This window comes from Ptychodera flava, chromosome 18, assembly GCF_041260155.1.
Source record: "Ptychodera flava strain L36383 chromosome 18, AS_Pfla_20210202, whole genome shotgun sequence".
NCBI classification, from domain to species: Eukaryota; Metazoa; Hemichordata; class Enteropneusta; family Ptychoderidae; genus Ptychodera; species Ptychodera flava.
In genome coordinates this window covers 28,501,216-28,528,553 of record NC_091945.1, presented here as the reverse complement: position 1 = coordinate 28,528,553, position 27,338 = coordinate 28,501,216, and positions in this window count along the sequence as shown.

Genomic DNA, 27,338 nt, shown 5'->3' with positions numbered 1-27,338 from the left:
ATATGGGCAATCGCGTGCATTTCTGAACTATCTCGATTCTGGTTACTACGCGCGTTGCTATCCGCAAACGTTCCATTCGTACACAAAGCCAGCGCGAGATTAGGAAAACGTCTGCTCGCTCAGATCGTAGTTGCGCGTGGCGACAGTGGAGCCGCGCCGGTGACATCGGCTTTTATTTCTAAATTCTAGTGAAATACTGTGTATACTAAGTGCGTGCCTGTTCAGTATAAATTGCAAGAAACTGACATCACGCTTTTGTCCCTCTTACACCTCGATTTCAGCCTTGATCTCTGTTGGTCACGTAATAGTACGGATGTTGCTTTGCGCGTTCTAGAATTCTGCAGGTAAACAAATGACGTCATTATGTATGTCAATCCGCGACGGGAAGCGGCCATCGTATTTATGAAAAACTGACACAATTTGCGATGAATTTTTGATATCGCACGCATTTTTATCTCCTAACCAATGTTGAATATTATGTAAACTACATGTTTATCATTCCATAAGGTATATGATAAAACCTTTACGGCCCTGATACGGCTTTTGCGGCCCTTGGTCGTACGGCGTACGGGCCCTCGCACGCTCGGGCCCTTCCGCCGCACGACCTCGGGCCGCAAAAGCCGTATCAGGGCCGTAAAGATTATAATATTGAAGAAAGACATTTAGCAGCATCTTGTCAATTAGTTGCTTATTTGCTTGCTTAAAGAACTTTGTATATTAGTCTGCTATGTACAGAGATACTGCATCAAATCAATGAAACATGGTACAGATGTTGATCTTCCAGTAGTGTAACAGTGTATACAGATTTGTGTATAGAGATCTGTAATTAGAGATCTATATTCTGAATGACTGCACCAAATCGGACGGCATTTGCTGCAGATGTTGATCATACAAAGATTAAACAGTCAAGAAAGACATTTAGCAGTACCAATAGCTAATTATATGAGGTCTCTTCTGTACTGAATAGGGGGCACTTTTGGTTAACATCTGGTGTTCTGACTTTTTTATGTCATGAGCCATTACTCAGACATACCTGTACTGGTTTCTTGCAAAATAGTTGCATTTTGACATTTCAAGAGCTTCGACATACCTAATTCTGTCCAACTTTTTTAAAGGACATATCCTGATGCCATTCATTCTAATACTAATGTCTACTTGTTCACAATCCAATCCAATCCAATATTGGCATCAGTCACAAAGAGGGCTTTGGTACCCGCATTTCTCTTTTTCATGTGCATCATATCGATTTCACTTTTTAGTCACTTCCAGTGACAAATTCCCAATTACAAGCGGGGACTATGTCATTGTCAATGACATGTTTTAAATATTTTTTTACTCGTTAATATTTAACTATAATTAGTAATAAGTATCATAAATTCCAAATCATGCCAACCACTCATCTGTTAGAGTAAGATATTTTAAGGAAAAAAAATTGTCCATATTGGGCAATCCGTCTACACAGCACTCCAGATCGTAAACACACGACCAAAGTATAAATTGTCAGATACTAACAAAAGAAACTCGATAATTTATGCACTCCAGTTCAATGTTGCTCTGTCATTGTTCCACACCTCTCACCAATACATCGCAAGCCCTTGAAAGGAAGATGATCATTGCAATGTTTCACATTAAAATGGATGAAGGAAGCTACGTGAAAAAATAAAACCCGGTTCTTGGCTAATTATACCGTATATTAATAATATATCAATAGGGAGTATTTGTATTAAGGTAATTTGCACCTCGAAAATGAAAGACTTTTTTTTGCCTTAACTTGCGTTTCCTGAAGGAATCTTTCAACCATTCTCTTTCAAAATCAAGAATGAAAATCGGAGGTCACCATGCAGATTTTGGTACTAGAGAAACTAATAAACCAAGATGTACCTATATTGTAATTCAAAATGGTCGCTACCCCTGTGTTATCTCAAGGAAGAAAAATAAAAGTTTCGAATTTGATTAAAAAAAAAACTAAGCCGGTTAATTTTTTTCTCACGCCAAGAGCTTTTAAATGAACCCCAACGAATGGTATATCGGAAAAGAATTGTAAAAGTTTAGAGTCCGATTATCTGTCCCTGAGGCGCATTCTACCTTAACTACCAAAGAACATCAGTCTAGTTTCCTGTGACCTTCAATTTGATGATATCTTTTTGGCGATGCATTTTACGTCACGTATGATTTAGCGCAGCGAAAGTTAATCCAATGGAAACATAAAATGTCTGCTCCTGAACATGTCAGTTCAAATTTGAAGGTTTGATAATACAGTCATATGTAACGTGTGCTGCCTTTTATAATAATCGATATCACGTGTACTTGCTTGTCGAAATCTTTTTCGACATACAGACTCGTTTGTACGCTTACAAACTGTGAAAGAAAGCCTATTCGAATGTCGAGATCCCCAAGTTGTACATTAAATAAGTCATAGCAATGTCTCGATCATGCTATTGCAAAATTAAAAGGGCTTAAGACCATGATTACTTGTTGAGTATGATGGGGTTACATTTTCTCTGTAATGGTGTATAAATTCAGGCGTGTATACGTACGTTTCACGGAAATATATGGTCATCAAATAAGTGTCACGTCAGTTATCAAAATAGATTAGGAGGAACAGATGCAAAATATCTTTGTATGAATAAAAAGTGGCAAGTTCAAACGTTATCCTGGTCCATTTTCGCCGAAATAATTCGGTGTTTTCACTCGGGTTTGCACTCATAACCTGCAATATCCAGTCGCCTAGCGGAGCAGCAACAGACAGAAGCACTCGACCAAATCCCCACTCTCAAAAAAGAGTGGTTCAATAACCGGGCGTCTATTATATATTTACCTCTGACACATACGTTAATCATCTTTCAGTGGTTAAAAATCCAAGTTTATTATCACATGTAAGTTGATACAATTGCTATGAGAGAAAAAGACTTGCAAAGCGTTAACGAACTGTTCCAGTCATGTAGTTCAACTATTGATAAATGAGAGACATTGCTTAAGCACTTATCAGAGGTTTCACAGTAGGCAGTAAAATGAGGCAAGCTAATACAGCAAGTTGTGTCTCAACCGTCATCTCCACTCAGTGCATTATCGCTTGGCAGGTAGCTTTTGCAGTTCATAAACTAAAAAGTAAATCGCCAGAATAAACTTCATTCTTTGTGAAGTCAGGGTATCCTTAATCGAATGTCTTGGCAAAGCCTATAACTTGCGTTGCCGTTCAAATTCAAAATGCTTTAGTAGCGGAGAGTAGCACTGCTAAGGCACGTTGAATAGCTGCCACGTTGTTGCTTTCTGACCACTTGACCATGTCACTGATCTGTCACACAGCAGCACCGGATGCCATGCTAATGGGATATTGCGATGACTTTTACTTTAGCATTTCGAAGGAAAAACCCTAAATTTTTGAAGAGTACGAGCATATATAATGCAACATACTAATTACATTGTATCTATCTTTTGAAACAACCAAGTCTGTCGTTGTTTCCTCCCTCAACCATCTTTTGAAATGGATAAACATTACTTTGAAAACGTGTCACTACCGTAAATTTCATGAGTTTTTTCTGAGTGAGGGTACGGAAACGCCCAAAATTGCATAAATATTTTTAAAGTGATACCTCACAAACTAGAAAAAAAATGAAAAGATTTCAATGTTAATAAAATTCAAGTCTTGATTTGTGCAATTATCTGCCGCTACTCCTAGCCTCAACACCAATGAACGCGCGCTTTGTTTAATATACCATAGGCTAACTGAAAAAAATCATTGCGGACAATTTTATCCTAGAGTATTAACTCCACTGTGTGATCAAATCATTTTCTTGAGAAGACTAAGAAATAAAAGTAGCAATAACATGTTTTCATGCAAACTAATCGCAAACTTAGATGAGAAGCTGTCACGGTGTTACATTTCAATGAAAACGGTACACAAGGAGTTGCATGGCGAGAATTTAAAGCTTCATATATTATCGACTTCTTTTTTCGCCGCTTTTCATAAAAAGTTAAGTATGTTACACTAAGGTGTATGGATGTTACTGATGGTAGAGTAAATCCCTGGGGCAGATCCCTTCATTTACCAATTGTCATCAGCGCGATAAAGATAGGAGAATGTTATTGCTTATAAGCAATAAAATAAAACATGAATTTATAAGTAAATTTATAGTCGTGACCTATAGCGTCGATATGGTCGCGATTTACGATACAGGCAACATCGAGATCTACCTGAGAAAAAACTTATATTTTAGAAATTGGTTCCGTTTAGGAGACAAAGGTAAATGTAGTTAGGGTATTTCCATGCGATTTCGCAATATTTTAACATGTTCGATGAAGGAAAATGCAGATGATGTCACGACTTTGTCGCCAAAAGCGGAACAGGAGTGATGATACTGTCACTGTGTAATTTCCTTCGCTGGACATGGGAAAATATTTTGAAATCGTATGAAATCATTCTAACGATATTTACTCTTATTTGTCCTCTAAGAGGAACCAGTGACTAAAGCTGATCGATGATAACATCAAAGAAATGATACGTCTACAAGTCAAGATTTGTAATTTGTTGCAAAAAATGACGATGTTCATTACAGAAAAAATCAATTACGTGTTTTAACTTTTCAATTATTTTTTGTAATGACACCCCTACGCCTGTTTGTAAGGTGTCAGTGATTTAAGAAGGCGCTGCCCCCTACACAGTGCATGTCGCTCAAATAACTTTTTTGAAAATATTCATTAAGCTTTATTAATTTGTCAACCCAAGATTATGATATTGGTTGGGTTGACCTTTAGGCTTGTCAAGCAGTCGTAATTTGCTTGGTAAAGAAGTGTTATTTTCTGGAAATTTAATCACAATTTCATGATTTCTATAGAATTTAGCTCCACTCTGGCTGGGTGGAATTTTTGGAAAAATTTACACTGTATTCTTTAAAACGACTATTTTGTTTGGCAATAAAGTTCTTACATTTCGAATAAGCGGTATTTTAATCTTGCTTATCGTGTTTTTGAACACTTTTTTGAGTGTCAATCTTTCAACCATGCCTTTCGACCTATGCTGTTTTAGATAGATGAGGATAGACATTGCAAAATTAGGATAGATAATGCAAAATAAAATAGACGTTTTTGTACATATACTGTTTCAAGTGAAATATGATGTAAATTTTTGACTTAAATTAAGTTCAGCATTAGCACCAAAATTGAGATTTTTACCCCAAATATACATCCCTTCATCCTTCGAGTAAACTATTGCTACCGTACTAATTATTGCTACCACACTAAACTGAAGATTCTCTCCTTTTTTAAAATATGTAGTATTAAGGGGTTTCCTTGTCATCTGAGATGACATCTTAAAAAGTATTCCATTGAAAAAAATTTGTTTGCAATGTGCAGCTCTAACTTAAATGTTTATGTCGCGAAGGAGGAACTAAACAGACCTTTTTATGTTTAGATCGTTACACCCAAGGGCAAATAGGTCAGGGTCTACATTGATTGATGGGCAACATGCATAATGAGGGTATACACAGCATTATTTGTTTATTCTGTTTGCCCGTATATCACGCTCAGGCCGATATTGGTACAACCTTCAGGCCAATCCCCATTCAGATTTCCAAATCAAAGATTGAGCGAAAAGATTTGAGGCAGGTTTAACTTTAAGTCTCACCTGTAAGAAGAATAGAACACCGGTATAATAGTAATTCATTCGTTTCTCCGGTCCCTTTGAAAGTCACGACATGGTGACATCTCCTGACGGAAACGTTTAAAACGTACTCCAGGAACCCATAAATACCAAAAACATTTATGGGTAGATTTACAACAGGTACTCTTAATACGATCATGTCAATTTACATCTGAGTGATTCGTCTGTGCTACCATGAAGAAGCAGCTTCCTGAATGATACTGGCTGCTACATAAATGCATTCAAGTACACAGACTGTTGCTTCACGCGGTAAAGATTACAGAAACTCAAAACAAAACAAAACAAAAAAACACACACAAAACAAAAAACTACTGAATTGATGCAGTAAATGTGGAAATGGTCATAAAAATGTAAGAAGCGTATGTAACGATAACTGATATTCTGGATTAAACTATTTCACACGGTGTAATAGGGAATTACTGGGGAAAGTTGATTAAAGCTTTACCCCTGAATGATCGATCGTGATGTCTATTTATGATAGTGTTGCGTTAGGGTCGACAGTTCAATAAATCACGTGTATCAAGAATCATTACATCATATATATTTAATTGATCCATTTTCATGTTTGTTTGAGTTATACGTAAAAGCTACGTCTTTTCTTTCATATGAGTACTCGCAAAAAAATTGTCAATCAAAAAGTAAGCACAATGCTGCTTGAGATCGCTTGTTCAGTTTTTCCTTCAGTTACATAGCATCTTTCAAGAGTGTAAGGCTTCCACTTATTAGAGAGACAACTCACTGTAAGTGATGTTACCCACAATTCTTATTTATTCATACACACTGAAATTGCCCAATGAAGCGAGTAAGTTGTCAAAGTTGTCGTCTCATGCGAAGCTAGGTGGATTTCTGACGAGTTCTTAGACCCAAACATCATCATGAAATATTACATAGACGAGCGACTGAATCCATGAGCTAGCTGCTTGTGCGTTTCGACCATTTTCGACCAATTTGAAGCCGATTGACAATCCACCCACTCTTATCAATAGCCTGTTTAACATAATAAGGAATCTCAAAGCCAAACAATCACAATAACATTCACCTGAATACTACAGTTCTCCTAGCTTTTCCAGACATGACTCAGAAACCAGGTTTTCCTATTGTTGTTTAAACTTCCGTGCGAGGTTCGGTGCAGCACATCAATACAGTCTTTTAGAGCGGTGACCTCTTACCTTTCATCATGTGATAAAGGTCAGGTTTGACCTGCAAAGAACGTTTGAAACGCGACACAGTTTTCCTGCCGCATATCCTTGTCCTTGTGACATTTTTTAAATGTTACAGTTGAATGGTATATGTTTTCATCAAATGTATGTTATTGCAATATTTTATTGTACCTTACTGTACTCTTTGATAGTGCCAGCTATGTACTAAATAAATAAATAAATAAATAAATAAATAAATAAATAAATAAATAAATAAATAAACTGCGACGCATTAACGGGGCTAGCTGAAGGAGCCGTGACGCTGCGACTGTACCTTTGGTCTGCCTTAGTCATTTGATAAAAGTTGTAAAGGTCACCGCTGAGGTTGACATCAGGTAAAAGTATATGCCGCAGCAAACCTCATCCGGTTAAAAAGGAAGGAGTTTCCATGTTGTCAGTGGTTCATTTTGTAGGGATTTTTGGTCACCGTCCGTCGCCAAAAAAAGGCTCTCGATAATTGATGCCAAATGGTGAGTTCGTTGTGAAAAGGCAGAATGATCGTGTGTAACTATCTGCTTAAGGGAGCGTTCAGTTATTGTGATCGGGGATGGGCCGGCAAATTCTTTCTGCGCATCAGTCAAAATAAGTGAACCCTCTACCCTTTGCACACACAAAAAAATTGATGACCCCCCCTCTTTAAGATGACAAAAAAATTTCATGACCCCCCCCCCCATTGCTTGAGTAAAGCTGCACACACAAACATCTCAGGAGGGGAGGGGGCTGCGATAGAATCCAAAAGAAAAGATTCTCAGATTTTTTCAAATGACCCTCCTTACAAACTCACAAGGTGTGTATGTTCAATTTCCCCTCCTGACTTGCTATAATTTTGGAAGTACCCCTCAAAGTGATCGGAGAGAAATACAGGTCGATCGCAATATTTTTTCGCAAGCATGTATGTACGAAATTTTGATATTTTGGATTTAATTGATAATCAGCTGTTGATAATGTTGATTCACTGTACATGGTAGTCTATGAGAAAACTATGTAATACATTTTCAATACAAAATTATATCTAGGCATTATTTATATTTCATAAATGTACGTAATTGGAATAGGGTTGTTACTACTGGTATGTTGACAAAAAATTTGGCTTAGGAATTTCACAAAAAATGTTCGTTTACTATACATGGGAGTCTGTGATAAAATTGCGAAATTTTTTTTTTCAAATGGAAAGCTTGCTATACTTGCGCATATACAGACGTTGAATAATTAACATAGTTGTACTTGATTAGAATATGATGGTTAAAGGTGCATATTATGTGTACAAGAAATCTGATTCTGGAATTTGGATTTTAGAATTTCACCGAAATGTTGATTCAATATAGGAAACTATGACAATTTTTTTCCCAATACAAAACTATCTAAATCTGTATATTTATACACGTTGATGATTTCATTTTTAGTACTTAGTTACACTAAGATGGTTAAAGGTTGATATGTGTGCTAGATATTGGATTATGGAATTTCACCGAAATGTTGAATCACTATACATTGGCGTCCATGAGAAAACTATGGATAATTTTTTTACCATGCTAAACTAAATTAATTTGTGTTTTTATAGGTATTTGATAATTGATACAAATGTACTTGATTCAAATAGGGTATTTGAAATTTCAGATGTTGACAACAAGTACGATATTGGAATTCCAACTAAAAGTATAATTTCACTTTTCATGGTACTTGTAGTCTATAGGTAACTGTTAAATAATTTCCCTGACAAAACTTGCTATATCTCTAATATGTAAGTAATAGGAATTGTTCATTGCCCTCAGTGAGCTCGATTTACAATAAGACAAGCCTCAGAGTTGCCAAGTCAAGATGTTCATGTGACAGATAATTATACTTTTTTCAGATTTACAGTTAAATGACTTCAGAGAATGAAATCATGCAGCGAGTCATTTCTATCTCTCAGAATATTTCTGAACACTAGTACTGAAATTGCGTTTTGACGGGACTGATACTTATGAAAATTAAATGACCCCCCTCTGAGTTGTTTGAAAAATACATGACCCACCTAAGCAGTTTTAAAATTCAAGGTGACCCCCCCCCCCCTGGATTTTGCCGGCCCCCAGCCCGGCCGCAATAACTGAATGCTCCTAAGCTTGGATTCTGTTGTTCGTCTAGGGAATCAACCATAGCTATGCAAGCTAGTGAAAAGTCGTGGCAGTAAAACTCGGCAGATGAAGAACCACTGCTAAAGCCACTTGTGATGAAATGATACAGGGACAGGACTTTGGACCTAACCCGTAAGTGTTGTCATCTATTAAGTACGCTTTACCTGATTTGAGCAATTAGTTAGCTGGAAAAAACATAACACCAATGGCAATCAAGTGGACGCATATCCATCTGAAGGGTAATTCTGATTCAAACCTTGAAGCTGCGGAACCTTCCTTTCAAAAACTAAGCACATATATTATATGTAAACACAGTCTGTTTATTTGCATAGTTATGTTGCGATAAAGGAAACTTATGATGACAATCATCAAACTCCTTTCATCACATCGATCATTGAGACAAAACGAAAGGGTCTGTAGCTTGCTTTTAATTCCAAAAACCAACAGGTGCTTTCATCTCGACGGAAGCTTTTTAACGAGAAACTCTGAGGCCATATCACACAACATCAGCTTGTTAATGATTGCTTTGGTGACCTGACAGCGGGGCACGACTGAGCCAGAAAGGCAAAAAACAAACTACTAGAGTACCACAAACCCCCTATTAGTTCACCGACAATGCTTACAATATAACCGCGAAATCAAGCGCCGTTTTACATCTGTCAAGTAAAGCGGTTTAGAGTCAAGAGTTCCCAAAGCACCTTTCTGCGAAATCTCAATTGATATAAATATATTCATAAGTATGGCTCGCGCCTCTTCAAACCTTAGAAAAGTACCTGGACGTTTACATAGTTGACAGGGCTGTGTAATGATATCGTGCCTATGGTGTATTCCATGAACGCGTACAAAAGACTAGCGTACATATGAAGTCCTCTAGCAAGACCACCTTGAAACTAGAAATTAAGTGATCACACATTATGACTTCCCCTGTTCGGTGTATTGATTCACATTTGCATATGGTGATCCTCGTACTTCTTTTTTCCATTGAGGATGTTCTTTTCTTTACCAATCTAATCTTTCACGTTGAGTTATCGCATAAAATATCGTGAAATGTCAAATATTTAGAAATTGATTGTATCTTTCTCAATATTTAAACGCACTTTTTGTGTCTGTGTATTACTCGGCTAATCTGAAGATAGTAAATTTATTAACGATAAAACACACAGTAGATAGATGGAAGAATCTATCTGTAAGAACCCAAAGTGACTAAGCAATATTATACCAGAAACATTCCCGCCGCCCAAAACATCATCCATTATATAAATACTGCTAAAGGAAACCAAGCAAATATTCAAAGCGAAAAGTAAGTATGTAATAGTAATTATAATGCCGGGTGTATCCAATTTCAGCTTGATGGGATTTATGAATGAAAGTATCTCCTGGGTGTCGAACCGCTTTACTCTTTAAATACAAGTAATACACGTAAGTAAAACACAAATCGCGACGGAATTCATGCAATTTGTTACGATAATTTTGATCCATCTACGTCAAAAGAAAAATAAGAAGACAGTTCATGTGATAAATATATAATCCCATGGTATTTTTCTCTGTTTGACGTCATCGTATACTCTTGTTTTTCGCGGAGCCGCACAACTTCTCGCCTTCGGCTCGAAGTTGTACGGCTCCGCGAAAAACACTCGTATACGATGACGTCAAACAGAGAAAAATACCATGGGATTATATATAATTATTTATTTATTTTGAACCCAAACAAACAAAGAAAGATTACAATTCATCACCATATCTACGCCAGCATTTATATGAGAATTTTGGTAAACAGAAATGAAATGTCGTTACAAGACAATAAAACTAGACATAAAACAGGTAACAAACCCCCAGGCCATACACAAAACTTCAAAGCTTTAAGAATTTCTCTTCATGACGGGATGCTTGCATCTAAAACAGTGCACTTTTTTGGGCTCTTTCTGCACTGATAATATGCGATCTAAAATAGTTATATCAGATATAATCAGACATTACATAACGCTTAGTCAACAACTTCAGATACCAATAGCTTGGCCGGTACTTCTTTATGCCAAGGTATTGTACAGTGAAGAGGCACAAACTCAGTCTTGTGTAAACCTTGACAACAGTATTATCATTTCAGGACATCGGAATTTGTTCCTACTTTTATTAATTTGAACTAACATATGGCTTGTAGTATATTTATAGGTCCTATTCTGTGAAAATTAGGGTACGATGTTCAAAGAAGTTAAAGGCGAACGATTATCTGTATGAGTGAAGTGTATAAGGCAGAGATGTCTTTCCTGTACACCCACTTAATCGCTATCTCTAATCACATATTGCAAACAGCTTACGAGATGGCAAATAACTTTAATTAGGAGCTCCATACCCTTGAAACCCCTATTTCAAGGGGTGAATGTGCATTGGATATGCATTGTTTTTAGATGGAAACGTCCCCTAATGTCAGGCCTGAAGCAAAAACGTCTAAGAAAATACACAGCCATTACATAGCAATTAAAAAGAGAAAGACCTTAATGAATTTAACTCTACCACTTGGTTAATTAATGTTTTTTTCTCAATCTAGTTGATCGTCAAGGAACGTGTCAATCAAAAAGGGTCGACGATCAAGAAGGTCGCTAATAGATTTACTTTGGAATAAAATATCAAAATATATTGGCCTTTTAGAGAGCAAAGGATCATCTTAGGAATCAGCATCATAACTTACTTGTTAAACATAGCATATCTATCACTACTACTAATGTAAAATTTTGTCTATCCTTGACTAGACCAGTAGGATTAAACCTCTTCATTTTTCAAGTTTCACACACACAGCTTCATCAGCATACGCTGTGTTCAATTGTCATATAACAACAAAAAAACCCTAGAGGCTAGTTTAATATTTACCTATTGTATCCCTAATATTTCTCCAAACTGGCAGGAAAATGCCAAAAAAGATGCAGCTCTCGTATCACAGTAAGTAAATTTTCACAAATTACTAACCCAGCCATGATTTTTTTATTTTTAAATTTTTACATTGCCAACTCGGTTATAGAGCGTCCCAAATGTTATGGTACAATGCAGTTTGTTAGCACATAACTTTACTGCAAATATTTATCTTCAAAGAACATAATTAACAACAAAAAGCTTGGTAATATCAAGAACGGTCATATCGCAAATCACTTTCCTGACCTCAGTTAGTACAGTTTATGCTAAAACCGCGTATATAAATCATTGATATGTGTTGCGTCAACCTGACGAATTCTTTTGTGTGTTTCAAAAGTCGAAGAATTACATTCTAAGTGAGTACTACTGAAAATATGTCAATTTCGACAGTTCTTGATCTGCTATTTACATGTTGATTGGTAAAATGGAAACTATGTCTAATAATTTAGAGGAATCTATCATGCCATTTAAAGATGCACGCATTTGTTCAAATGATATATTGTGAATTTCCAAATATCAAAAATAGTGTTAATGTGGAAAAGGCTTATATCCGTGTTACCCTACGCACTATAACTCTAACTCTAAATCTAAAATACATAGGCATGAAAACATATTTTATTACTGATAGTGCCAGAGTAGCCATCATGGAAAATAAACATGTTACTGGGATGATAAAGTATCACTTTCTGTCCAATGGTGAGACTATACTGTCATTCCCACTGCTGGCATTTTAATGCTTGCCGACATATGGTGAGAATTTATGGAAGCTTGATCGTCAACAAATATCTCATTGTTCAGCTGTTAGCTTTGAAATTCATTCAGATCAAGACTGAGTTCTCACCATTGGCTGGTGAGCACTTTAAGTCTCATTACATCACTGTTCTTCTATATTTTTGTCCGAACCGGAATTTCTTACGCTCAGTGATGAGAATGACAGCAGAGTCTCAACATTGTTGAGAAAGTTGTACTTTCCATTCTAGCCACACCTTTCTTTCCCAAAGTGAGCACAAAGGGGTTTATAAAATTATAATGGGCTGGTATACAACAACATTACAACAAAGCATATGGTTCCCTTGTCCAAACATATTTGCAAACCAAATAAGTAGACTTTATGCACATTGTAATACAACTGACTTAAGTAATAAATGCAATAATGTCTAACAAAGATGTAATCTTTTCACTCATTATGGTGTCATAAATGTTCATTTTATAGCCATCCCTCTAATATCCATAGAAAGGATGGTCAATAGTGAATAGTTTTGAGAGATGGTTGTTATCAGTTTGCAAATATAAACTATAATTATTTATATTTTCCGTCAGCTCTTTTGCATTCTTGTCCTAATGTCTTCAAAACATGTTACATCTTTTTTCAAGAATATCAAATGAATGGTTCCAGACTAGTTAACTTCCAAGACATTTTATTAGACATTGCAAACATTGAATGCGCTGCAAACAACTGAGCTCATTACCATACTAACAGCTAGGATACTAGTAAATGTGTGATTTGTATTTTTGTAATCATTGGAATTGACCTATTGCATTAAAAGCTTGGTGGTTAGGTATACGATCTGGTGTCATGTTAACTAAAACTGTGTCTCTTCAAAGTTTGTATTCCTTGTATTTTTGATCTTCTTGGACTGATAACTGTATTTGATCGTGTTTTCATAAAACTGCTCGCAAATATTGGCTGAATGTTCTGGATTATCTAGGTGCACGAGACTTATCAGCTGTTCATCATTGCATAGCCGATCTGATTCTATAGGTGTCATATCAAGCAAAGTATCTAGTTCTTCTGGTTGTGAATCACGTCTTTTATGTATATTTTCGGTGCTTTCATGACAGTTTATGACCACTCTGCGAGTAGATCTCTGCCCTGTTTCTGTTGGATTACCACAGTTAATATTATGTCCTCCCTGCGTCGTTGCACTTCGCATAGGAATATACTGTTTCTTTTTGTCTACGTTAATATACTCATGATTTGAATACTTATGGTCAGCGCATGCAGAATTATCACGCCGACTCTCTCTTTCTTCCGGACAAGGATTACTTTTGCTAATACGTATTGTATTTTTGCTGACGTTCATATAAGTTGGGGAAGTTGATTTCAGTCGATTCTCCTCCCTTAGTAAAGTGTCCCCGTTATCTTGTTCCACATCACTGCGGTTACTTGCACGTTGGATTCCTCTCTGTACATTCTCGTATTTAGGAAAAACTGATTCCTGTTCTTCGCCGTCATCGCCGATAACATCTAGCTCTCGGTTGGACACATTTGGTCCTTCGATTACAGCTTCACTACGTTCTCCTCCCCGGGAAGAAAATGAATCCCTAAGTGAAGGATACATCAAGTACATTTAAGTCACTATTGGCACAATTAAGCTCTAAAATAAGAATCATGGTCAAAATATCACTGATTAATATGTTTAAGAATTAAAAATGTGACCCATTGGTGCATTTTGACATAAGAAGTCCGGTCCTACAGCCTTACGGGCAATCTAGTTTTGCAGTCCTCAGCACAATCTAGCGGTTGGGCAGCATTCATAATATATATTGTTAAAATGGTGACTTACATTAAATAATATGGCGGAACACAACAGAACATTACTTTAACTACCTGAATACAATTTATGAAGAACATTTCAAAACATTTCAATAATTTATATGATTGAAGGTAAAAATTATTAGCCAGGCCAAAGGAAACACATGACAAAAACAAGAGGGTCTCCTTGAGCCAACGCCTAGTGATTGTACCAGGTGTAGGGAACGGGTAAACTTCAACTGTCAAGATTGACAAAAGTGACACTGTAGTGAGACATCCACCCAATTACTGTAGTGAGTTGAAGAAAGGAATAATGGAAAAACAACGACTGCTTCTAATAAGTCATTTGGGCCTTTCGCATTCTATTATTACTTACTGCGATATATGTTTGGAGATTGGAATTCTTGTCATAAAAAGAGCAGTGGTTTTAGAGGTCAAGTCGCCTCTTTTTGGTATTGAAAAGTTGCCGCCAGTCGACATTCCTCATATTGATATCTCGTCGACGTTAAAGCTCAGGGATGGCAACATCTCCAAAAAGTGATGATATTTCTGTAATTGATGGTTAACAATCATAATAAAACAACTAGATAAATTGCCATATGAAGTAAATGAACATAAAATGATTAAGTCGCGGTCGGGCCCGAGGTCAGGTGATAGTTTCGCATGTTGGAATGGACACGATATAGTCGTGTCCCTGGTGTTCATCGGAATGAAGATACTGGAAGAGCGTGTGTCACTACTGCAGATTCAACTAATCACATATTGATCGATCCTTTGGCACCCATGACTCTCGACCATCGGTGAGAGAATCAGTATCTGCTAATTCATATGCCAAGAGATCCTCAAAACATAGGGCCAAAGTCCCTGAAGATACTATAGACATGGATACAAAATTAAGTATTCCTGACTGTATGAAATTATCTCACTAAGGTCATCCTAGGACCTGTAAACCAAATATTAAAGCTGTCTGACCAGCAGTTATAAAAAAACAAGGGACCCAACACTTGACAGAGCTCTGCTGTGTTATGTAGAGAATAACTTTTTGTGACACATGTATTGATGAAGAAGGTGGATATCTTTTATAGCTCATTTCAGGATGGCCTGACCAAATTGGCAAAATTAGCTGCAAAAATACAAAATTGATGATTTAATCATAATTTCAATATATTAATATTAAGATATAGCCTAGGAACCTCCATACCAAATATCAAAGCTATCAGATGAGTAACTTTTGAGTTACAAATATTTTGCCCAAAAATGGCAAAAATTGACCCCAAAATACAGAAATTGAAGATTTCATGAAATTTCATATATCACACTAAGACAACCCCTAGGGACCTGTATACCAAATATCAAAGGCATCAGAAAAGCAGTTTTTGAGAAACACATTTTTTGACCAAAAATGGCAAAACTTGCACCAAAAATACAAAATTGTAGATTTCTTCATATATTCAATATATCATATTAAGTTCATCTTTAGAAACCTGTATACCAAATATCAAAGCTTTCAGGCTAGCGGTTTTGATGAAATAAAGTTTTGACGAAAAAAACCGCAAAAAATTCCTTAAAAATACAGACTTGCATATTTCATCACAATTTACGTTGGGTTATCCCAAGGGACCTGTATACCAAATAACAAAGCTGTTTGACCAGCGGTTATGAAGAAGATGATTTTGTACCAAAAATGCTTTTTTGGCGCTAATTTGCATATTTTCAACAATATCAATAAATTAAAAAAAAAGTTTCTCAAAATCATATTTTTCATCTACAAAACGAATATCAAATCAGTAAGCACTGCGGTTCTCAAGTATTTGAGTGGACGGACGCCTCACAACGGACATACATACATACCTACATACATACATACATACAGACTGACGACGGACGCCGGACGGATACCCATACCAATAGCTTCTATAGACTTTAGTCTCTAGTAGCTAAAAAGGGCAATATTTGCTACTGCCGTCGTCAAAGACAAGAACATGATATCAACAAAAGGAATAAGACAAGATATCCAACAGACAAACACCCGAATCACTTTCAAACTATTTCATGCGGTCACCTGCTGTAAACTTTTGTATAATTTAAAAATAAATTGCTGAATATGACGAGCCGTCATTTTTCAAACCAGTGGAGTATGTGACTAAGACTTTTGATAAATTATAACGTGTCGTCTGTTTTGAATTGTAATTACCAGCAACTTGAATTTTCTTTGAAATGAATATCATAAAATGTGACGTCATTGTAAGGCGCCCTCGCGAAGCAAAGAAGTGACATCCCTCTCTTTGCTAACATGGCTACCTTGTTGGTTGGTAACTTTCTGTCGCTGTTTTCTATCGCTCATAAAAGTGTGTAACCTTTGACATTCACTTCCGTTACTGAAATGGAATAGATATTTAATGGCTATAGAACTCTCAATTGTAATATTTATGAAGTATGTTCATGATTTCATGAGGTTTGAGCATTTATTTTGAGTGGATGAATTTTCTATTGACAGACACATGTTGCATTGTCTGCTATGGCCGAGCTGCATTGTCATTGCTTGTGTCAGCTATTTGAATTTTATGAGCTTTACAAAGAAGCGTTCGTTTTGATGTTGTGACTACAGTTATTGAAAAACATGCCGCACCGTGGTTGTTAGTCTCCACGGACACCGTCCGGGGGACTTATAGGTTTGGTCATGTCCGTGCGTCCGTCCGTTCACGTATATATCTCAGAGATACCGGGTTTAATTTATTCAAACTCAGTACAAGCATTACTTCATATGTCATGCATATGCACTTCAATTTGTTTCACGTTATGATCCAATATGGCTGCATGTCAGCCATTTGTTATAATTTTTTCATGTCCTTAGCCATAACTCAGGCACGTCCCAACCAATTTTATTCAAACTTACTACAAAGACATTGACCGATGTCATACATATGCACGTTTTTGTTGTTTTTTTTTTGGTACGATAAGGTTCAATATGGCTGCGCGGCGGCAATTTTGTTACGATTTTTTCATGTCCGGAAGCATAACTCAGACATTTATCAACCGATTTAATTCAAAGTTGGTAGAAGGACACTGACTTATGCCATACATATATAAGTCGATGTGTTTCACGATATGATCCAATATGGCCGCCTGGCGGCAACTTTGTTACAAGTTTTTCATTCCAGAGCCATAACTCAGGCACGTCTCATCCAATTTTATTCAAAGTTGTTACAAGGACATTGACCGATGTCATACATATGCACGTGGACTTATTTCATTATAGGATTCAATATGGCCTGGTGGCGGCCATTTTGTTACGATTTTTTCATCTCCATAGCCATATCCCATGCAAGTGTCAACCGATTTTATTCAAAGTTGGTACAAGGACATTGATCTATGTCATAAATATGCATGTCTATTGGTTTCACAATCCACTGCAATATGGCTGCCTGGGCCATTTTGTTATGAGTTTTTCATGTCAAGAACCATAACACAGACAAATTTCCAAAAATATCATTCAAAATTGGTACAAGGACATTGACCCATGTCATACATGTGCACATCAATTTGTTTTAAGACCAGTAGCAGTATCATGTCAATTATTGATTTTTGTAATTACGCTGATCTGTCAAGAAGAACTCCATCAAATTTCATGAAACTTAGCTCATATTGCTTTAGCAGAGAATAAAGACATTAATCAGTGTCATTTTAATTAATTTGTAATTTTTCCTCATTAGAGTGATATATACACAAATACTACATCAAATTTGATGAAATTTGGTACAGATGTTGATCTCATAGTGTTGTAATACAATTCAATGACACTTAGCGCTATCATTTAAATTATTGCTAATTTGCATTAAAATAATGAATTTTTGTTTTAGGGTGAATGTCGAGAAACATTGCGTCAAACTTTATGAAATATGGTACCCTGATAATCTGTTAGTGTTATGATAGGATGCAAAAATGTTTGACAACATCCCTGTTGACGTATTACTAATTCATTCATTCAATATCTTTTGTAATTAGGATGGTGGCCTACATTGGATTTATGTTTTAATCACCATGGAACCCATTCTCGGCCATTAAGCCCAATCTATATCTCAGTATTTTTAACCTAAGACCTAATTAATGAAGAGGACTGGATCCTCTCCCAGGACTTGTAGTTAATGAAAGTGCCCATTAACAAGTGGGCACTGTGTCATCAACGATGACTTGAATAATTTGAATTCCAGAAAAACTCTTCTATGGAACAATAAGGACATTTTGATTCGCAAACGTTCCATGTTTCACCAGGAATTTGTGGAAGCAGGAATTCTATATTTAGAACAACTGTACTATGAAAATGGTCAAAAGGTGGACTTGGATTCCCTACATAGTAAAGGTATCCCTCAATCGTCCATATTGATATGGTTTGGACTAAAAAGTGTTATCCCAGCCGCATAAAAGTAAGTCAGCAAAGTACTGCTGATAATGCCGATGAAGTAAAAATTGTATTGGAAAATAACAGGTCAATTAGTGTTGGACTGTGTAATACAAAAGTAATCACACAGATAAGTAATGACATAAACTTTATACATACATACATACATACGTACGTATGCGTGTTATATTCCAAGACTTTTGTTTGGTGTTTGACGTTATTGAAACGCATAGTCTGGTTTAATGAAGATGTTGGGAAGAAATAAAATCAATATTGACAACTGGAACCAAAGTTATCAACTTCCATTTAAAGTTGCAATATGGATCAAAATTGTCGATTTTTTCCGTAAAACTTAAGCAAATAGACCATACTGCATTGAAGTACTCTTCTCAGCTAAGCCTGTTACCAATCCCGGCACACTGCAGTTTTTCTTTGTTTCCGAAATGCCTATTTGACCTGGAGGATTCCAGATTATCAATGAATGCTAACAGATTTAACACTTTCACTGCGTAATTAATTTTTATACGTGCATTCCTGTGCGTAGTTTTCTATGGATATATGGCCTTATAAATATTGATTTACATGCATGAGCTGTATTTTTGTAACTATACGAGTATTCGGGACAATTTTTTCAGTGAGTATTGCAATATGACAGAGCATCATAAAAATGAACAAAAAGTCACGCGACTCATCTGGAAGGTCACGTGATAGTGGCGGCCATATTGGATTTTAGAAAAAATTCAAAAAATGTTGCACTTTTTGTTATTTCAATATATAAAATGTATTATTTGTCAGCGTAACACTTATAAAATTACCACTTACATTATATTAACTCAAATTAAGCAGGGGGAACACATACTCTAAAACATATTCAACATAAATGAGGTAAATATGCATATTTATTACAAGTTCATCTTCGAACAACAGGTATCATCTGACATTCAAAAGAGAGATATATTATATATATGCTTATATACTTGTAGCTAGTCCGATGTGTAATTGTCACTGATAGATTGATGTCGTACAACATGCACAGGATACCCCATCAACATTTATGACGTTGGTCACCGACCCTTTGTAGCACTTTTCTCTCAGCAATCTCAGCTGGCCTGCCTTTCTGTCTTGATTGCAATCTCTGTCTTTGCTCAACTGGTTCGGGAACATATTCAAGTTCGGTATTAGAGATGTAATTTGAAATTTGACTTCCGCTATCTCCGTCGAGTTCAGTTTCACGACCAGTGACAATTCCACTATCACTGTCTTGGAAAACATGCTCAAGGGCTTAGACAGTGTTAAGCTGTGCCCGTGTCGCCATTTTTAAATACCCCCGGACAGAAAAACAACAACTGATCACACGATCCTTACAAATTACGGCGGAGAAATGACCGAGTATGGCGGCATTTGTTTACAAATTTTGCGCGCATGCTCATTTAGGTTTGACCTCTACCTCGTACGCTACACTACGCTTGAGGAAATAGTCAACAAACATGATATAGATCAGACAAAGCCAACGTATATCGAACGCATATAAACGCGTACGTTCTTGGCGCGTTTACGTGCCTCCCGCAGTCTGGCCGTTGGCGCAGAATGCGCCCTCCCGCGGCGAAAGTGTTAAGTGATCTGTTAGCTCTATTGAATAATCAATCATTTCCTTGCGGAGGGACTACGGCCAGGTTCACATTACAAATCGTGGGGTCCGCACGGTTTTGGCAGGTCGGCTTTGCATATTATGGGACTAGGAGGGTTCTTGCCCGAAGAAAACACCGCTGGTTAGCAAAGTTGATCATCACAGGGAACTGCAGCTATATACGCCAATTTGAATTAGTCTGCTCTCGCCACATGTCAAGTTTGAGTTCTTCTCCTAACTTCAATCAGAAATGGACATAAAACTCTTGATTGAGTCCTCATTAAAGTCGCATTTAACGCCCGAAATGCTTGCTCAGGATATCAATGAGACTTCACTGAGACGAGGCTGACGAGGTGAAATGGCTGGGGTAGCAAAGAAGCCATGCTGACATTTATAGTGCCACTGCACTGGCAGATTCACAGACCTTTGTTTTGTCGAGGGCTATCAGGTCTATGATTCAACTTCATGCCAGTACCAATCATTTAAAAACCTCGCTGGGCTATATCGACGCAGACTGCCGGCAGCCGATTCTGTTGTCGTCAGTACATCTAAAAAATTTACCCGTGCTTCTGTACGCGCCCTCGAGCATTCGGCCAGTGGTGGCTCGATGGGGGAAAGCACAATATACAGTGGCGACGTTGCTGTTTTTGCGAGAAACTGTAGACACAGTCTGCCTCCTCGACGTGGTGCAGTAGTCGCTTGTCACCCTTTTTCTGGTTCCATCTTTCTATTTGACCAAACAATGTGTATTTTGCCGACAATTTTTGGCTGATTTCTTCCATTTTTACCAGGCTGACCCTTCCTGACCGCTTTCCCGTAAGGCCAGGCATGTCAACACGATGTTGCAATTTTGCAACCCGTTACCATGCACCAAATACGCATGCGTACATATTCAAATAGTAGAAATGACGTTTCAAATTTTGTGCTTTACTCTCGCAAAAATACGTACAAAAACAGCAATTTATTCGGTAATTAATCAATTTACTCAATTCAATCCCCTTGTTCCTGTTAATGGTAGAATCTGCAAATGAAATTGTTATTTTTCTATAAAGTTTAATCTTCGAAATATGAAGGTCAATTCTGATCCATATTGCAACTTTAAAATAACTATAGACTCTAAATTGAGAGAGTTTCAGTTTAAAATTAAACAATATCCTATATACAAATGCTTGACTTAGTAAAATGAATCTGCCCACGGTTGAGAATGCTCTACATTCTTTCTGCAAAAACAACAAGGAAATTTTACTCCATATTTTACATGACTGTCAACATGTGCAATTATTTTGGGAGTCTTTTTTATATTATGGGGACAAAAATTAAAATTTAGAAAAAGACCAACACTATGGCAGATCATACTAGGTGATCCCAAACTTTTTGTTATTGTGAATTTCCTACTACTTATTGGTAAAAGGTATATTATATCTGTCGTAGTAAAAAGGAACTACCCAATGTTATAGCATACAAAAGATTTGTTAACATTGTACAAAGAACTGAGTTTCATATTGCCTTTAGAAAAGAGAAAATGTCTGCACATAATAAGAAGTGGGGAATTTACAGTTCTAACATCCACCGAGACCAATGCACAACAGGCATGACGCATGATGACGATAATGTGTGATGAATGTTCAATATTCTATTGGCTTCTGCAATGTAAAACAATTTTTTGTCAGATGTAATAAGGAATATATAAAACTTTTTTGATAACTCCAATTAAAATCCCAACTTTACACAGTATTTTAATGAGTATGACTGCCATGCAAAACAATGTCTAAAGAAATTTAAAACCTACCTTTGCGGGCTTCGTGAACACGTCTTGTACATGCATACCGCCAGTGATGTCATGATCAGTAAAATGATTACTAGTGGTAAAAGTATGATAAGGCTGAGGTGAACACCAGAGACAGACCCGTCCGCGGTTGAGTGATTAATTATGCTATTTGTTAGATGATCAAAGCTGCTTGTATAGGTGTATTCATCTGTAAATAAATAAATAAATAAATAGATAAATAATGTTACCTTAAACACATTCGGATTTCATCGGTTAAAAGAGATCGCAAAGAATCTATTGTATATCGGCACAATATATCAAGAATATAGGATGTATCGTGTAATCATGTTAATGCATGAAAGTATCACTTCCTCAAGTACGATTTTGGCAACAATTATTAAGCTTATTTTACCGTCATAAAGTGGTGTCGAAGCCAGTTCATTCCAGTCTTGTCCTGTCCAACCAGGGCTACATTCACATTTTGCAAATGTTCAATGCAATAAGCCCCGTTTTTGCACCTACAGTTATCATTTTCGCATCTGAAATTAAAAATTGTATTCCCGCATTTAATGAAAAAACATTTTGAAGACTGATGATGTGATATTGCCTCTGTTCTGCTTTCCCAACCGGGATGTAATCACAATTGACTATTGACATTTTAAAGCAATAAAAAAATAAAAGCCGGTGATATCCACGAGCGAAAGTTATACGTATTTTCAATTCTATGAGTATCTCTTAGTTAGAGATGTTCAGAATACATGTTGAACATATTGCTGTCAGAAGCATTCAACAATAAGGACGTATTCATAGCAAATGCACCTTGTTGTTAGCTTACATAGCACTTTCAATTAAATTTACTTTTCACATTGAGACAACTGAAACGCGCTCTCCGGATTTGTCGTTCGTATCACCTTCAGTGTTATAGTATCGACGTTTCCATTTGCAGATTCTGGTATCCCATGGATCTCAATGTACTGTCTTCTCCGGTATTGATTGTGTTCCTCTATCTGTAAAACTCTGCAATATTGCCATAAAAGGAAATGTACTTATGTGTACAATATTTTTACCTTACATAGCTGGGGCAACTTCCATTCACGTGATTACATGCATCGGAACAGAAACATTCACATGTTTTCCTACAACCATCACCATAGAAACCAGATGAGCAAGGTGTTTCACAGTGTATTCCAGTCCAGCCAGGTGTACAAGATACACAACCTTCGTCTTTACAGTCTAAGCAATTGTCAGGACAGGGCTTCTCACAATATTTACCTTTGAAGCCAAGTTTACACGTACAGACACCAGTCACATGATGACAGCTACCCCCGTTTAAACATAGGCAATCACTCGAACAGTTCTCACCGTAATAACCTTCGTCACATTTTCTATCGCACCAGTTACCATGCCAACCTGTTAAGCATAGACAGTTTCCTTTAGAAGGTGTGCATTCATGTCCGTTATAGCACATGAAACATTTATCCTCACAATAGGGCGATTGTTTTCTTTTAAAATGTCACTGTCACACTGTGCGCACGAAGGTCCAGCCCATGCGCGTGAACATATGCACTCGGTAGGATCGGAGGCGGAACACGATGCACCATTGTAACAAGAACATTGCTTGTCACATCTCGGACCATAGTACCCCGATTTACAAACACACTGTCCGTCTAATGGATCACACATAGCGTTTTTCGTACAATTGCAGCGTCGACACGCTGTACTTGAAGGATCACCATAGTAATCTTCTGGACAGTTACAATTGCCACTTTTGCCATCACACGTACTTTCTTTTGGACAATCGCAAATGTTTTGACAAAAAAGCCATGATAGCCATTTGGACAAATACAGAAACCATCTAGAATATCACAGGGAGCGTTATTTACACAATTACAGGGCAAATGGCAATTTTTTCCATAATATCCCTGTGGACAAACGCAAAAGCCACTTGCTTTATCACAGGTACCGCCGTTTTCACAGGTGCAAGTACCATCACAGTTTTCGCCATGTTTTCCGTCAGGACATTCTGAAAGGAATGAAGTCAATAACTTAAAAGCAAAACAGGGTCAGTATGACTTGAAAAGCACACGGGAAAAGTATACGGAAAGATACGGGTTTCATACAGACTTGGACTTGAGAGCACCAAAACTGCGAATTTCAGAAACTTGTCAAATATAGTAAAATATAATTAGAATTTTTACAATGTATGGTAAGTGTTTCATTAAACCGATGTTATGATTTCTGTTATAACCGAAGCCCTAGCTTTTGATAAGCGAATATGGCTGCCCATTTGCCTAAACCCGATATCATGCATATGTTGCTTTCTATTACGAAATTAAAAAAAATATTCTCCGCAGAAGTGTCAACGTATGTAGTCACAAAAACAGAGTCACGATTAACGTTCGCTGTTAAACCTCTCTTGAAATCCAAGAAAATTTACATTTTATAAATATTAGTCACATGAACATTTTTTTCTATATTTCGTAAGTTATGGAACTCACTTGTGGAATATGTACACTGCCAACAAATGAGTGCAGACCATTAGAGACAATAATAACAACAATTCAATCCCCGTGGTTTGTTGTTGTAATCTACATATTTAATTTCGAGGACATATTCAACTTTAAACAGTGCAATTTCAGAATAATATCGGAAGCTATTTCAAAACGAGCCAATCGCACATACTTTACACAAATCGAGAGATTTTCAGAGCTCACAAATCACACTCGTGTAACACAATAATTTTGCTTGCCAAACGGCAATTAGTGTTCTTAAAGCCTGGTGCGGACTTAATCCAAAAATCTTGCAACATATTATATAACGATTGCAATTTCAAAGGCGATCAAAAGATAGAAACACCTCATAATCTTCTTAACACCATAGTTAATCCCGATCCCTCCCGGGCCTTTTCGAGCCGGGATTTAAGCATATTTACCATTAATATGGGACGAAAACATTGTTGGTCGAAACACAGATGAAACCAATAATGTTTTTGATTCCCCAAACGAGTTCAAAAATATAACAGCATAAGTTTGTTTCCAGCTTAATAACCTTATCACATAGAATGAGTATTTACCTTGGCAAAGTGAAGTTACGTTAGCTTCAACATCTTTCGTATAACCGTCGCAACAGAAGTAAACCCTGTATTGCCAAAAAGTAAGTCAAATGCCCGTGAAGGAGATTACTTCGTGGTGATAACATGAACTGCATTATGAATTCATAGGTTGTTAGATGATTTTCCTTCTAAATGAAACACGTATGAAGTATCGTTCCTTTCCAGCAATAAAACTTCAAAACGGATAAATTCAATACGTTCATCTTATACCCTATATAATCTTACATGTGTATGTGTCTTTCAAATGCAGGAAACAACATAAAATCTGAAGTGAGATGATCACGTTGATGCATGAAATTTGATTTATAGACACATTTTTTACTTTATACTTAAAACTTAAACTTTTACCGTCGTGCACTTCATATTTAGATAATACCATGTGTCCATTTCATCATTTTTAGGCGGCTACATGAGTTCTCTGTACGTGTTATACAGGTGATTTCGAATAAAAGCATAGTAAACCGAAATTGAAGAACACGATCAGCAATCCTCTACTAGCCTTTGACATTATTACGATAGCGATGATGACGAAATGGAAACTTACTGATACAGTGTATATATACTCCCATAGCCCCTTAAACCTAATAGAAATTTTGAAATGTGTTGTAACGCCTCGTAAACGAAAAATAATATCTTGACAAATAAAATCACTAATAGTTCTTCAATATTTTATATATCTGTACTTACGTCTTCCTATCAATTAGGTGCCATTTTCTGCATGCATGGGGATCGTTTGGATGAGTGTGTAAAGAGAGGGCGCTGCTGATGTGAATGTTGCATAGTATTGATGTGGTGACGGACAACATTAACATTGCTGAAGTTGCTGTGATCGTAATCATGCTCGGTGGTTCATTCTTTACTGCCATTCAACAAACGTAAAATACAGACTTGTAAGAGGTGTAAGTCATTCGACAGCAGAAAAGCGCAACAAAGTACGCATGTTGCAAAACTTAGTTTTATGACTTGCGGATCATAACATACAGGGATTCTGCAAAACTGAAATGAGAGTGATATTTGACTGCATAAAACAACTTGGCACTTCAGGGATCGTGCCTAAATAAAGCCTGATCATGTCACTGTCAAGTATTATACTTACTTGTTAAATTGTCATATTGGCTATCACGCACGACCGTAGTAAAGAATGATTACCAATGCTAAAATAGGCCCCTCATCAAGTATATGAATTTAATGTGGTGACAGAATATATATCAACTGAATAAATGGAGATCATGTAAAGAGCAGTGAATACGGTCAGACATTGCATTTAGAAATGCTTAGCTTGCGCTTTGGCATGTTATGAGCGTTGTCGCCTGCTGAGCAACAATGTACGTCGTCAAAAATGCTCTATCACGCGCTGGATTGCCGATCGACGACAATCGCCGTTTTATTGTTTTCCCTTTTTCGGGAGCCAACACTCTTTCAACTAAAGCAACGAACTTAGATATAAAAGCTTGGGTGGAACATTGCTTCAATGGCATACATGATGGCATGTAGCCTATAACTTAAGAACGACGAATGCTTGTATATAATCGGAGAGCTATACCAAGAAAGGAGAAAAATAGATTGCAATCAGCATTGAAAACTGTCAAGCTATATACCGCTCCAAAAAGATACTTCATCATGACATTTAAATATAGCTAAGATTTGTAATTTTGAACACTACATAAACTTTTAAACTACATTAATTTATGTAGATCATAAACTCTGAAAAGATGTCATGATAAGAGCTTTGTTCAAATTTGATAGTTTTAGAAAGCATAGCCACCGTGGATATTATTGACAAGAATCGCCGAAGATAACTTGCCAGGATATTACATTGACATTTACATCCATTGTGGTCCTCAAATGATATTCAAAACAAGCCATATGTAAACAAAGTTTTTTAGCTCAAAAATAACATTACATACATAAAAAAAAGAAAAGAATTACTGCCGCTTTTCTCGATGTGATCTGTGTTGCGTAATTTGGTATATTAGTAGCGAACTGACACTAAGCCAGGTTGGTAACCATAGCCGGGGTG